Source organism: Physeter macrocephalus, chromosome 3 (genome assembly GCF_002837175.3).
Source record: "Physeter macrocephalus isolate SW-GA chromosome 3, ASM283717v5, whole genome shotgun sequence".
Taxonomy (NCBI): domain Eukaryota; kingdom Metazoa; phylum Chordata; class Mammalia; order Artiodactyla; family Physeteridae; genus Physeter; species Physeter macrocephalus.
This window is the reverse complement of record NC_041216.1, coordinates 15,320,054-15,331,359: the sequence shown is the minus strand read 5'-3', so window position 1 is coordinate 15,331,359 and position 11,306 is coordinate 15,320,054.

Below are 11,306 nucleotides of genomic sequence, written 5' to 3'. Positions count from 1 at the left end.
AAGATCCCACATGCCGCGGAGCGGCTGGGCCCGTGAGCCGTGGCCGCTGAGCCTGCGCATCCGGAGCCTGTGCTCCGCAACGGGAGAGGCCACAACAGTGAGAGGCCCGCGTACCGAAAAAAAAAAAAAAAACAAAAGGCTCTTGGCTCTTTCAAGAGAAATTGATTTGTCATGCAGTCCTATATAAGACTTTTAATTCCATTAATATATGCACATAAATGCTATTATAAGTATCTATATGAGATGATGTATGTTAACTAAATTTATTGTGGTCATCATTTCACTATATATGTAAGTCAAGTCATTATGCAGTACATCTTAAATTTGTACAGTGCTGTATGCCAATTACATCTCAATCAAACTGAAAGGGGAAGAAAATGCTGTTATGAGCATCTAGTTTGCCTGGAAAAAATAGTAACGTTAGTACAATTATTAGGTGCCAGGTGTGCTTTATGTGCATAATCTCCAGTCTTCACAAGAGAGCTGCAAGATGGTATTTTTCATTTCTAAATTCAGCTGAGCACTGAAAATTGTCCAGAATGTAGGGGAAATTTTGGCCTGGCTTTGCATCTGCTCAGAGATTGTCCAGTGAACACAGCAGCTGAGAGCCCAAGGAACACAGTGTCCCACTTCTTCCCATCCGGAACCCACCCACTCAATAAGTTTAAAGAAGGAGAGGTGGCTACGGTGGACAAGGAAGATGAAGGGGCTGGTGGGGCTGGAGATGTCACGAGAATAGCGACATCCTGAAAGTCAGAAAAATCAAAAGTTTCCAATAGGGAAAAACAGAAGCTTTTCATGAAGGTGATCAAACATCCAAGGAAAGCAGCTTTTCATTCGGTCCAATGGGACAACTGGCCAAAAAGCAGCAGTGTTCTGTGGCCCAAAATGTTACTCGTCACTTGTGAGAACAAGGTTACTTGTCACTTGTTTTATAAAAACAACTTCCAGGGTAAATCACTGGTGCGTGTTGTCCTCTCCTTCTGAATCAGGATTCAAAAGGACACTTCCGCATCAAGAAGAGAGTCGGTCCTGTTCATCCTAGGATAGCCTTACTGAGCCTGGAATATTTAGAAACATTAGAAATAAATTTTAGAAATATTTAGACACTATAGTTTTCTAAATTATATTTAGAATATAATACCTAACCATTTGGGGGCCCCGCTTGGCCACAAAAATCATTTGAGAAAAGAAAGACTTCATTGCGTCACTACTGTCCTTTGGTAATTGTGCAGGAAAACGGCAGGTGACAGATGACTAATACCTGCAGGGGCCAGGCGCTCCCCAAAGCAGACACACACTCGGTATGAGGAGGGCGCTTCGTTCCTGGGGGCTGAGTCGTCTGCAGGGACACGAATGCTCAAGTATCTGCATCTGGACTCACCGCATCATTCCACTGGGGCAGCTTCCTTACTGGTCTTGGGAAGTTCTAGAACAGATTTGTTTTTCCCAGTCTGCAGCATGAAAGCAGGATATAAGGAGTCGTTTTTATGAACCACAGCGGAGTGTCTATTGAAGGATGTGCCATGCTTGGAAAGGTCTGGATGGGAACGTTAGACAGTTTTAGGCACGGCTGACATCAAGCCACCATCTCTTGGTTTAAAATATGGTTGACTGCCCGCCCTTCCCTCTGCAAGCCGAGCTCACTTGCAGAAGAAGTCAGGACTCAGGCCCTCGTTGCATTTCTGGAAGGTGGTCGAATATGCCAGCTAATGAGAATGGGATATGAGGAAGATAGATGAACAGCTACATAAGCCGAAGAGCCAATGCCAGCTGATTCTCCATCTCTCACCTTCCTAAAAACAACAAGAATCGTTTTCATCCCTCACCACCTACCAGGGAGGCAGGGGAGCAGGTGACTAAGCCCAGTGCTCGGGAGCACATGCTCGCTGGGCAAGCTCCCTGTGCCTCATTTTCCTCGTGGGTAAAACGTAGATGATAATAATCATATCCTTCTTCCTGGGCTGCTGTGAGGATTTAAGGTGGTCACTCAGGTATGGCGTTCTTGGTGAGGGTATTTGGCTCATGGCAAAGGGTCCACACGCAGGACTTATTTGTAGTGTATTCACCCGTTCCAGGCACCAGGTAAGCCTTGGCCTTCACTGTTTCATTAAATCATCACGGCACCAAATGAGGTAGGTATTTTATTTTCCCCTTTTACAGAAGAGGAAACTGAGGCCCAGCCAGGTAAAGTGGCTTTGGCCACGGTCACACAGCCTCAAAACCTGGTAGGCCCCTAAGGGTCACAAAAGCAGCTCTGTTGGGGGCAACTTCCAGGCCAGGGGCCCCCACAAGGGGTCTTTGTGTGGGCAGGGCTCCCCCAGCCTGAGCCACAGCCTGGTCCCCAGGGCCTCCTGCTCCAGACCAGGCCAGGCTCTGCATCTCTGCCCATGGACGGAGGCTCTGCTGAACCTCTTCTCGCCCGTAACCCAGCTACTAATTCCCACCCCAGCTAATGTGCTGCCAGCATTTCAGAACTAACCAGCAAATAAAAAGCTTTTCGCTCTCCATCAGCCTCTTAGGGCCTCTCAGCCACGTTCCCTCACTTGTCAGTTTCACTTACGGAGGCAGACCCGGGAATGGAACCACTCACCTCAGCCGACCACGCTGTTACAGATGTGTTTCATGGAGACGGGGAAGGGGGGAAAGTAAGTGTGTGTGTGTGTGTGTGTGTGTGTGTGTGTGTGTGTGTGTGTGTGTACATGGGTGTGTGTATGGCCTCCTGGTGCTGTGCCCAGAGGAACTGAGCTGAGGGATATGGTGGGGATGGGCAAGGGCTCCTACCACTACTTACTGCTTCTGGAAGGCTCCAGGATCACCTGAGAGACCCCAAACCTGAAAACCTCTGCTTTCCTACCTGAGCAGGCAGAGGAGGGGGGTGGACCATTGTCTTCATTTGGCAAACGGAGAAACTGTGGGAAGGTGTGTGGGCCGACATCCTGGCCTCTTTTCCACGCCCAGCACTCCTGATGCTCCTCCACCCCCATCCTCCACTGCCTGGGCACCGCGGGTTGACTGCCTGTCCCAGCCATGTGGCTGCCTTGCTCTGTGCCCCGGAGTAAGGCACTCAGGCTCTCTGTCCTTAGTCTTAGTGACAGCCAACAGCTGACTGGGCACCAAGCACGTTATCCTCATGACAGCCCTCTGCGGAGGGGATCTGAGAGCTGAGCATCCCCATTGTACAGATGAAGCAACTGAGGCCCCAAGAGATTAAGTAACTAAACTTTTACACACATCTGTGGTTGTCTCCTTAAGATACAATTATGGATGTGGAAAGGCTGGGCTGAAGGGCACTCAAAATGAAGGCTTCTAATTCATCTTACCAGTGACCCTCCATAAGTTTGGTACCAGTTTGTGCTCCTACCGACCAATTTCTGTCTTTGTTTGAAAATCTCATTTCCACCATTCCGGGGGCCTGACCTGCAATTCCAAAGTCAATCCCTTCACCAATTCTGCCAGAGGTCTCAGGGGTCCCAAGAGACATCCGGGTGCTCAGCTAAGGTGTCCCAAGCTCCCCAGGTGACAGACAAGTTACCCCCTCCCCCTTGCACGCACACACAAACACACACACAGAAGGTGTACCTCAGCTTCTGGACACAAGCACGTATGTGATAAATGACTTCTATTGAGTCTGTTCAACAGGCTATGGGCTGGGGCTCCTCACAGAGCCCTTCCAACCCAGTGAAGAAAGTCAAACTCAAATAACAATAAGCAGGTCCTAACATAGACAACAAACATCCTTGAGATGGGAATGTGGGGCACCCTCCGAGGGATGGGATGGGCAGGGTTTGGATCTCAAGCCAGAGGAGGTTCTCCAGGCAGGAGGGGGCCTAGAGTTCCATCAGTTCTACTTTACAAAATAACTCCTCAAATTGGAAAACTAAGCAAGATGCTACCTAGTTCCCAGAGAGCCTTTTGAGCTGGAGCAGCTCTGCAAAAACATTTTCCAAACTCATTAGCCCTGCAGAAGTCCAGTTTTGCTTGCAAAATTTCCCCTGACCCTACCAACACTCTGTACAGTTGCTCCCCTTTTCATTCCATCCGTCCCCCAGGATCTCTCCAACCTCTTCCCACATCACCTGGCAAAAGGAAGGCTCAAACATTTGCTGCTCACAGCAAAGAACTTGAACTTGGGTTTGGACGTGGTGTGAGAGGTAACAAGCAGGGAACCACCCTGGGTTAACAGATGTCCTTGCCCCTCACCCTCCACTGCCCGCCACCTGACCTTCATTAGCCAGCTTCTGTCTTCTCTTAGACCCCATACCTGGGACCGTTTTTCACATCTACAGCCAGGACGTGCTCTGCCTGGCTCTGTACCCCACCTACATCCCAGCCCCCAGAGCGAACACAGAGCCAACAGCTGCCCAAAGCAGCCGCCTTGATTTACAGTCAAGCATAAGCGCTGCAAATTCTATTTCCCCAGAAACACATGAAAAACTTGGCTCTTTCATTTGCTGACACAAATCTTCTTTTTTCTATTATTCCTCCCTCCCCAGTGTCCTCCCTCACCTCCCACCTCTGCCCCAGTCACCAGCACATAAATGAAAAGCTGCAGTTGCAGAGGCAGGGAGACTAGACAAACTGACTCATCTTGAAAATCAGCTTCCTTCTGTGTCTCTGGGAACACACATCTGTTATCACACGTTAAGGGCAGGAGGGGGCGTTCGCTGGCCCTGGCTTGTTTGTTAGGCACCCGGAGGGACCGCACACTTCAGGGTTCAGCAGAGCTGGAGAATCCGTAGTCCCCGCACCCATCCCAAGGGGCTGGAGCCACGCAGTGGAGTTCCTTCAACCGGCCTGCCCACGGAATCCTCACCCATCTCCCCACTCCCTCCCGACCCATTCTCCCGAAACCCCACCATATCCCATGTCCGAATCAGATGTATTTGGTCACTCCAAACAGGAAAGTCCTCTTGACCGCCCATCCCCTGCAACACACACACACACACACACACACACACACACACACACACACACACACAGTCTCACCATCAAGCACAGCACAGAAATGTCAGCACTACAAGGCCTCAGAGCACAGCCACAGGCCCACAGCACCCTTCCAAGTCCTCTGCAAAAGTGCTCCCCCTCTAACCAAGTTGTCTGGTTGCTGGAGTTTGTTAGGCTGGGTGGGGGGCATGTTTCGTAATTTAATGTAGCTGTTGAGTCTGAGGACAAGGGTCACCAGCTGACTTGGGGGGTATAGAAACCTGATTAGGACATTTCACACATCACAGGAGGAACCCATCACCTTGACCAAGGCCTTCTCAGATGGCAGCTCACAGGTCTGTGATCTGTGACAGCATCAACACTGCCCAGAGGCTGGGGGAAGAGTTGGGCAGCGTTGAATTTGATAAGAATCTAAAGTGCCCCCCACCCCAACCCAGCATCCCCTTCAGGTCCACAGGGGAGATGAGCGATCTAATTAAAGAGTCCTGAGAGTTTGAGGATGGTGGAAATAAGACCCTGGCTTTCTCAGGCTCACTTTTCTTCCTGAGAGCCCTAAGCATTTTCACAAAGACAGTCGTGTCTGTCCTAAAGAGTTCTGTGAAGGTAGAAATGGACAGGAATTGCATCATGGAGTTGTACAACAAAGTTGAATCCCAGAGAGGTTAAGTCACTTGTCCAAGGTCACACAGCATGATAAAAAAAAAAAAAACACTGAAGTTGGCAGTTTCTTAAAAGTTAAACAGACATTTAACATACAACCCTGCCATCCTACCCCTGGATATTTACCCAAGAAAAATGAAAGCATATGTCCATGTAAAGACTTGTACCCAAATATTTATAGTAGCTTTATTCACAACAGCTCCAAACTGGAAACAACTCACATGTCCATCAACAGGTAAATGGATAAACAAAGTGTGGTATATCCCTACAATGGAATATTACTCAGCAATAAGAAGCAAGAAGCTACTGGTACATGAACAACGTAGATAAATCTCAAAAAAAACATTATACTAAGTGAAAAAAATCAGACTCAAAAAGAAAAAAAGTACATACTATAGATTCCATTTATACAAAATTCTAAAAATGCAAACTAATCAATAGTAATAGAAAGCAAGTCAGCGGTAACCTGGCGAATGGGAGGGATGGATTACCAAGGGAACTTTCAGAGGTGATGGATATGATCAGTATCTTGATTGTGGCGATGGTTTAACAGATGCATTCATATGTTAGAAGTCAAACTGTACATTTTAAATACGTGCGGCTCACTCTATGTCAATTATACCGCAAAAAAGCTGTAAAACAATTTACTGGCAAAAGGAGAAGGGGAGACAAAGCAAAGAGGAAGTACAAGGAGAAAAATAAAAAATGCTAGAAATGAAATCAGGGTGCAGAATGTAAGGCATGCCGCCTGCTAGAGGCCCAGCTCAAATTTATTTCTAAGTGAAGGCAAGGAGGGGGAAAAATGATTTTAACACAATAAAATAGTGTCCAGGAAGCTAGAAATAAAAATGTTTGGGTAAAGCCCAGTAGGCTCCCAATCCTGAGCACTTCTCTGGAGCCTAGTCATCTACCCCCACTGTCGATAAGATTCCTAAATCCTAAATTCCTGTTGGTACAGGTAGAAACAGAGGTGTGCTAGTAAGTGTTTAACAACCGGCTCCTGGGTTGGGACCATCTTGGTTGCAGTGTTCGCCTATTTCTGGGGTATAAATACTCTCACCACAGCCAACATCAAACTACTAATGTGAAGTCCTTGGTCACAGGCTCGGGAAGAGAGGCACAATAGCATCGTATAGTGTTTCCACCACAGATATAACAGCTGTAAATAACCTCAAGGCCATAGATAATAACAAAATATAGGGAAATAATTAGGAAGTGGTGAGTTTTGAATACTTCTTGTCCTTGTTTTTAATATAATTTAATTGTAAGCTTATATAATGTAATTTATAATGATGGCTGGCTCATAAAATTCCTGATGATTTAAGGAGTGGATCTCGATCTGGTATCAGCCATCTCTAGCACACCACTGGGGAGAAGCTGGAGGATGCCACTGAAGGCAAAGTCTCCACGTGACCCAAGGCCCCATGGTTGGATGTGGGACCAGAGCTGGGTAGCAGGAGAGGGTGGCTGAATCCACCTATCAGACACGGATGTAGGTGGCAATACAGGTGGTGCTAAGGCGGGGGTCCCTGACAAGGAGCTAGTCAGCTACTCCCTGGAGGCCTCGGAGGGATTGAGCACCTCTGAATATTAAGTGAGGGGGCTTCTGGCTGTGCACACGCTTCAGAAAGGCCCTCATGCCCTGAGTGTCTGGCCACAGACTCACAGAATCCAGGGCTGGATGCCCGGTGGGTCCCTAATGCACGTATGGCATCTTTGGTAGCTCTTTGCTTGAAGACTTCTGCCATTGGGGAACTCATGACCTCCCATCATTCATTCACCGAAGATTGACCGAGTGCCCTCTCTGTGCCAGGCGCTATAGAAGGTGCTGACCAGAGAGCCCTGAACAAGACACTGGTGATTCCCAATAAGGTGAAACTTAAAGTCTGCTCCAACGACTCATTACAAAATGACACCGGGGGCTTTGGAGTCTGACCACCCTGGTCCCTCTCACAGCTCTGCATCCTCCTAGCTATGTGAACTTGGGAAATTGTTCGCCCTCTGAGACTCGGATTCCTCACCCAAAAAATGGGACTAAGAGGCCCCTGTAAGATCATGTGTAAAGTTGTCTGATACATAGCCTGGCTCACAGCATGTATTCATGTGGGCTTTGTCCTCCAGAGCCACACAGAGAATGTCTGGATCCTTCTGCACATGAGATTTGTCCAAAAAGGTGGAATGAGCCCCAATAATAATAATAATAATAATAATAACTGACACAGATTGAATTCTGTGCCTCAGGGACTATTCTGACGCTCTCTGTGTATTAATTCATTTAATCCTTTCAACAACCATGGAAGATGGGCACTTCCATCATGCAAATGAAAAAATGGAGGCCCAGAGAGGTTTAGTTACTTCTAAAAGTCACACAGCTAGTAAGTCATGGCATAGGACTTGAACAAGGGAAACATCCTCAAGCTGGACATCCCCACCCCCTGAGGTGGTTTCAGGTATCACACCACCCTGTTTTCCCCTCTTAGTTCCCATAGACCCAGACCCGGACTCACTGCTACACACAATGTCCCAGCACGCAGGACAGAAGGAGCAGGGCTGGTGGTCCCTCCTCATTGTTGCACTCACCCCATCAGTGGTTTCCAACCCCTGGGTCCCAGAACCTGCCTCCCCCGCACTCTCTGCCCGCTTGGACTCTCACTGATCCAAGGTAAAACATGTTCTAGGAAAGTCACTAACTGTTCTTTCTTGGAAAATACTGTTCTTTTACATGAGACTATGCCACTTCCCTTTTTTAAAATGTCCTTCCTTTTATGATATGATAATGGTGGTCTATTTTTGGCCACAGTTTTAACATCCTCAACTGGCAAAATAAGAAGTTTGTCACCCCAAGTGGTCCCAAGATTGAGAGAGGTGGCCCTTACCAATCCACAAGGCCCGAAGTCTGGGGGGCTTGGGTGTTCGCCTTCAGACAGACACCCACCCTTGCACGTCCCCCGTGTCCTGAGGCTCCGCCGCTCTCCCGCCCCCCCCACCCCAGGCACCACGCTTGCCTCTCCCTTGTCTTCCTGGGGGTGGCCCCCCGACAAATTCCAGAGAGAAGCACCCACACCACCACTGCCTGACCCACTTGCGAAATGATCTGGTGGCTTCACCCACTCACCAGTGGGCACTGAGGGCAGAGGTGACAGGTTGGCCGTGATGAGCCCCTGTAGGTGGGAACAGACGTAACACTTCACCCTTAGAAGGGACAGGGGGGATGGTCCTGAGAGCTTAGCATGAGAACATCCGTCCCCAGCCTACAGGGCATGGGGCAGGAGGAGGGGACAAAGGGAACACTGCTGCCGGACCTCAGATGCCGGTGGGAGCGGGGGAGCGACTCTGGGCACCTGCAGGAACCGCTGGTAAAATCCACGGAGGGCCTCTCTGTCCCTCTTCCCCAGCAGAGGGCTCTGACCAAGCTCCCCTCCTCCCTCTCACACCCTCAGTGCACACTCACACATACTCACACACTTTATCATACAGCTCGCGTGCACAAACATGGAGCCACACTCTTTCATACACTCACACTCGCTAAAGCACACTCACACTCTCACCTCCACACCTTCTCACACACCCTCGTACACACACCCTCATACACTCACACCCTCTCACACAGCCCCACACGGCCTCGTACCCTCACACCCTCACACACACTCACACCCTCTCACACGCGCTCACACGCCCCCTTCCGCGGGTGGTCCCTGGGACCCATCTTTGAGCCATAGCTCCGAGGACCCCCAGGTGCGGGGCCTGCACCCAGCCCCGCACGGCCCCCCTCCCCACCCCGATCTAATTTGGATTAGGGAACCAGCCTTCCTTTTCCTCAGACGCAGACCCTGCTTGGGTGATCCAGAACCTAAGGAGGATTTGCTCTCTGTAATCATTGCGGCATCTGGTCTGGTGGGGGAACAAAGGGAAGCGCACAGGGAACAGAGCAGCGCCTGCCAGGCCTCCACCGCCGTCCAGCGTAGCCCTCGAGCTACTGGGTCCATGAGCAACACAGGCCAAAGTGGTTCCTCTGGCGTGTGACAGATGCGAGGCCACCAGGGGGAAGTGCCAAGGCCTCAGTTTCTTTCGGTCTTCGGGTCACAGCAACTCAAAAGGAGTGCCAGCATCCATGAGATATTTTAAACTCATGACTAGTTAGGCCTCCTGAGAAACACCACCACCCCAGCCTCTGTTCTGTCTGCTGTCCTGGGGGCCCGGGGGTTTCCCTTTCATGGTTGCAGCCCAGCACCTTGCCCAGGAACCAAGTGAAGAAGTAAGTCACCACAGAATTAGCTACCTCATCCCATTGGATCCTGGCTGCAGCCCCAAGGGCACCCATTTTGCAGACGAGCAAACTGAGTCTCAGTGAAGTCAGATTACTTGTCCAGTGATCAGCCTCTGAGTGGTAGGAGCCCAAAGTGGAACCCAGGCCAGTCACCCCCGCAAGCCTGAGCTCCTAAACATCATGGCCATGAATGAAATAGTAGACATTCTGGTGGGATGAAGTTTTTAAAGTTCCCCGGGTGATCCTGATGAACAGCTGGGTTTGGAAACATCCATCCCGGGTGCAAATGCTCCCATCCAAACTCCCAGTGGATGCTGGACTCTCCCACAAAAAATCGTGGCCCCTTTCTGCTTCCTGATAAAATAGCATCCTGTGTGGAGAGCTTACTCTCCGCCAGGCACTGCTCCGGGGACTTTACATGAAGGGACTCGTTGAATTCTCCCTTCCAGTCTTTCCAGTCCTGTGATATAGGAATTATTATACCCATTAGACCGATGAGGAAACAGGCACAGAGCCATTAGGAGGCACAGCCAGGAAGAGGCAGGGATTACAAGCCAGGTGGGGCAGCTCCACCTCCACTTTGGGCGGCGACCCTTAGCGCTGCCCCCTGGCACTTGGCTGGGCTGCCGGGGGCCGGGGCAGCAGCACTGTCGAGCACTGTGATTTTTATCTTGACAAGTGGCCTTTTCACAATTGCTATTTCCCCTCCACAGCCCAAAGCGGAAATGAGAAAGGGAGAAAAAGAAAGAGGGCGACAGCAGGGCCTGATGGATGTGCCGGGTTGGATCACACCTTGAAACCAAAACTCCATTCCCTTTGTCTACACCAACAATGTGTGCGAGGGGCAGCAGGAAGCACAAGCGGTCCACCCCACCCCGCAGGGGAGCTTGGCATACCTCCGGGCCATGTGGGCACCCCCTGCCCGGGAGGAGCGGGAGACACAGGAGGGGCAGGTGTACACAGGGTCCAGACGGTGAAATCACGGAGGTGGGGAGCAGGCAGCATGACAACCCCGGGGAACTGGCACTGGGGAGGCCCCAGAGCACCCAGGACAGGCTGGAGAGAAGCCTATCAGATCACCACGCCCTCCCCCCCGCAAACGGCTCTGGAGTCACTATCAGGACAAAGGTTTCCTAGGTTGCCTCAAGTCTCCTGAGAAGCCGGATCAACACACCTCCCAGGATTACAAGACTCGGGGACCTGGCCCCGCCCTGGTCAGTCTGCAATCGAAGTTTGTCTGTGGTTTCTCTGACACGGGGGAGCTTGTCTAGGGCTACAGAGGTGGGATCTAGTCTTCGAGGGGCTTCCAGGAATGCGACACACACACTCAAAGTGACACCAGGCGGGTGGTCTCACCACTACGCCTGGCAGGTGTGTGTTGGGTGAGTTGGTGATGAGAACATCCATAAAAAGCTGACATTTATCAACCATG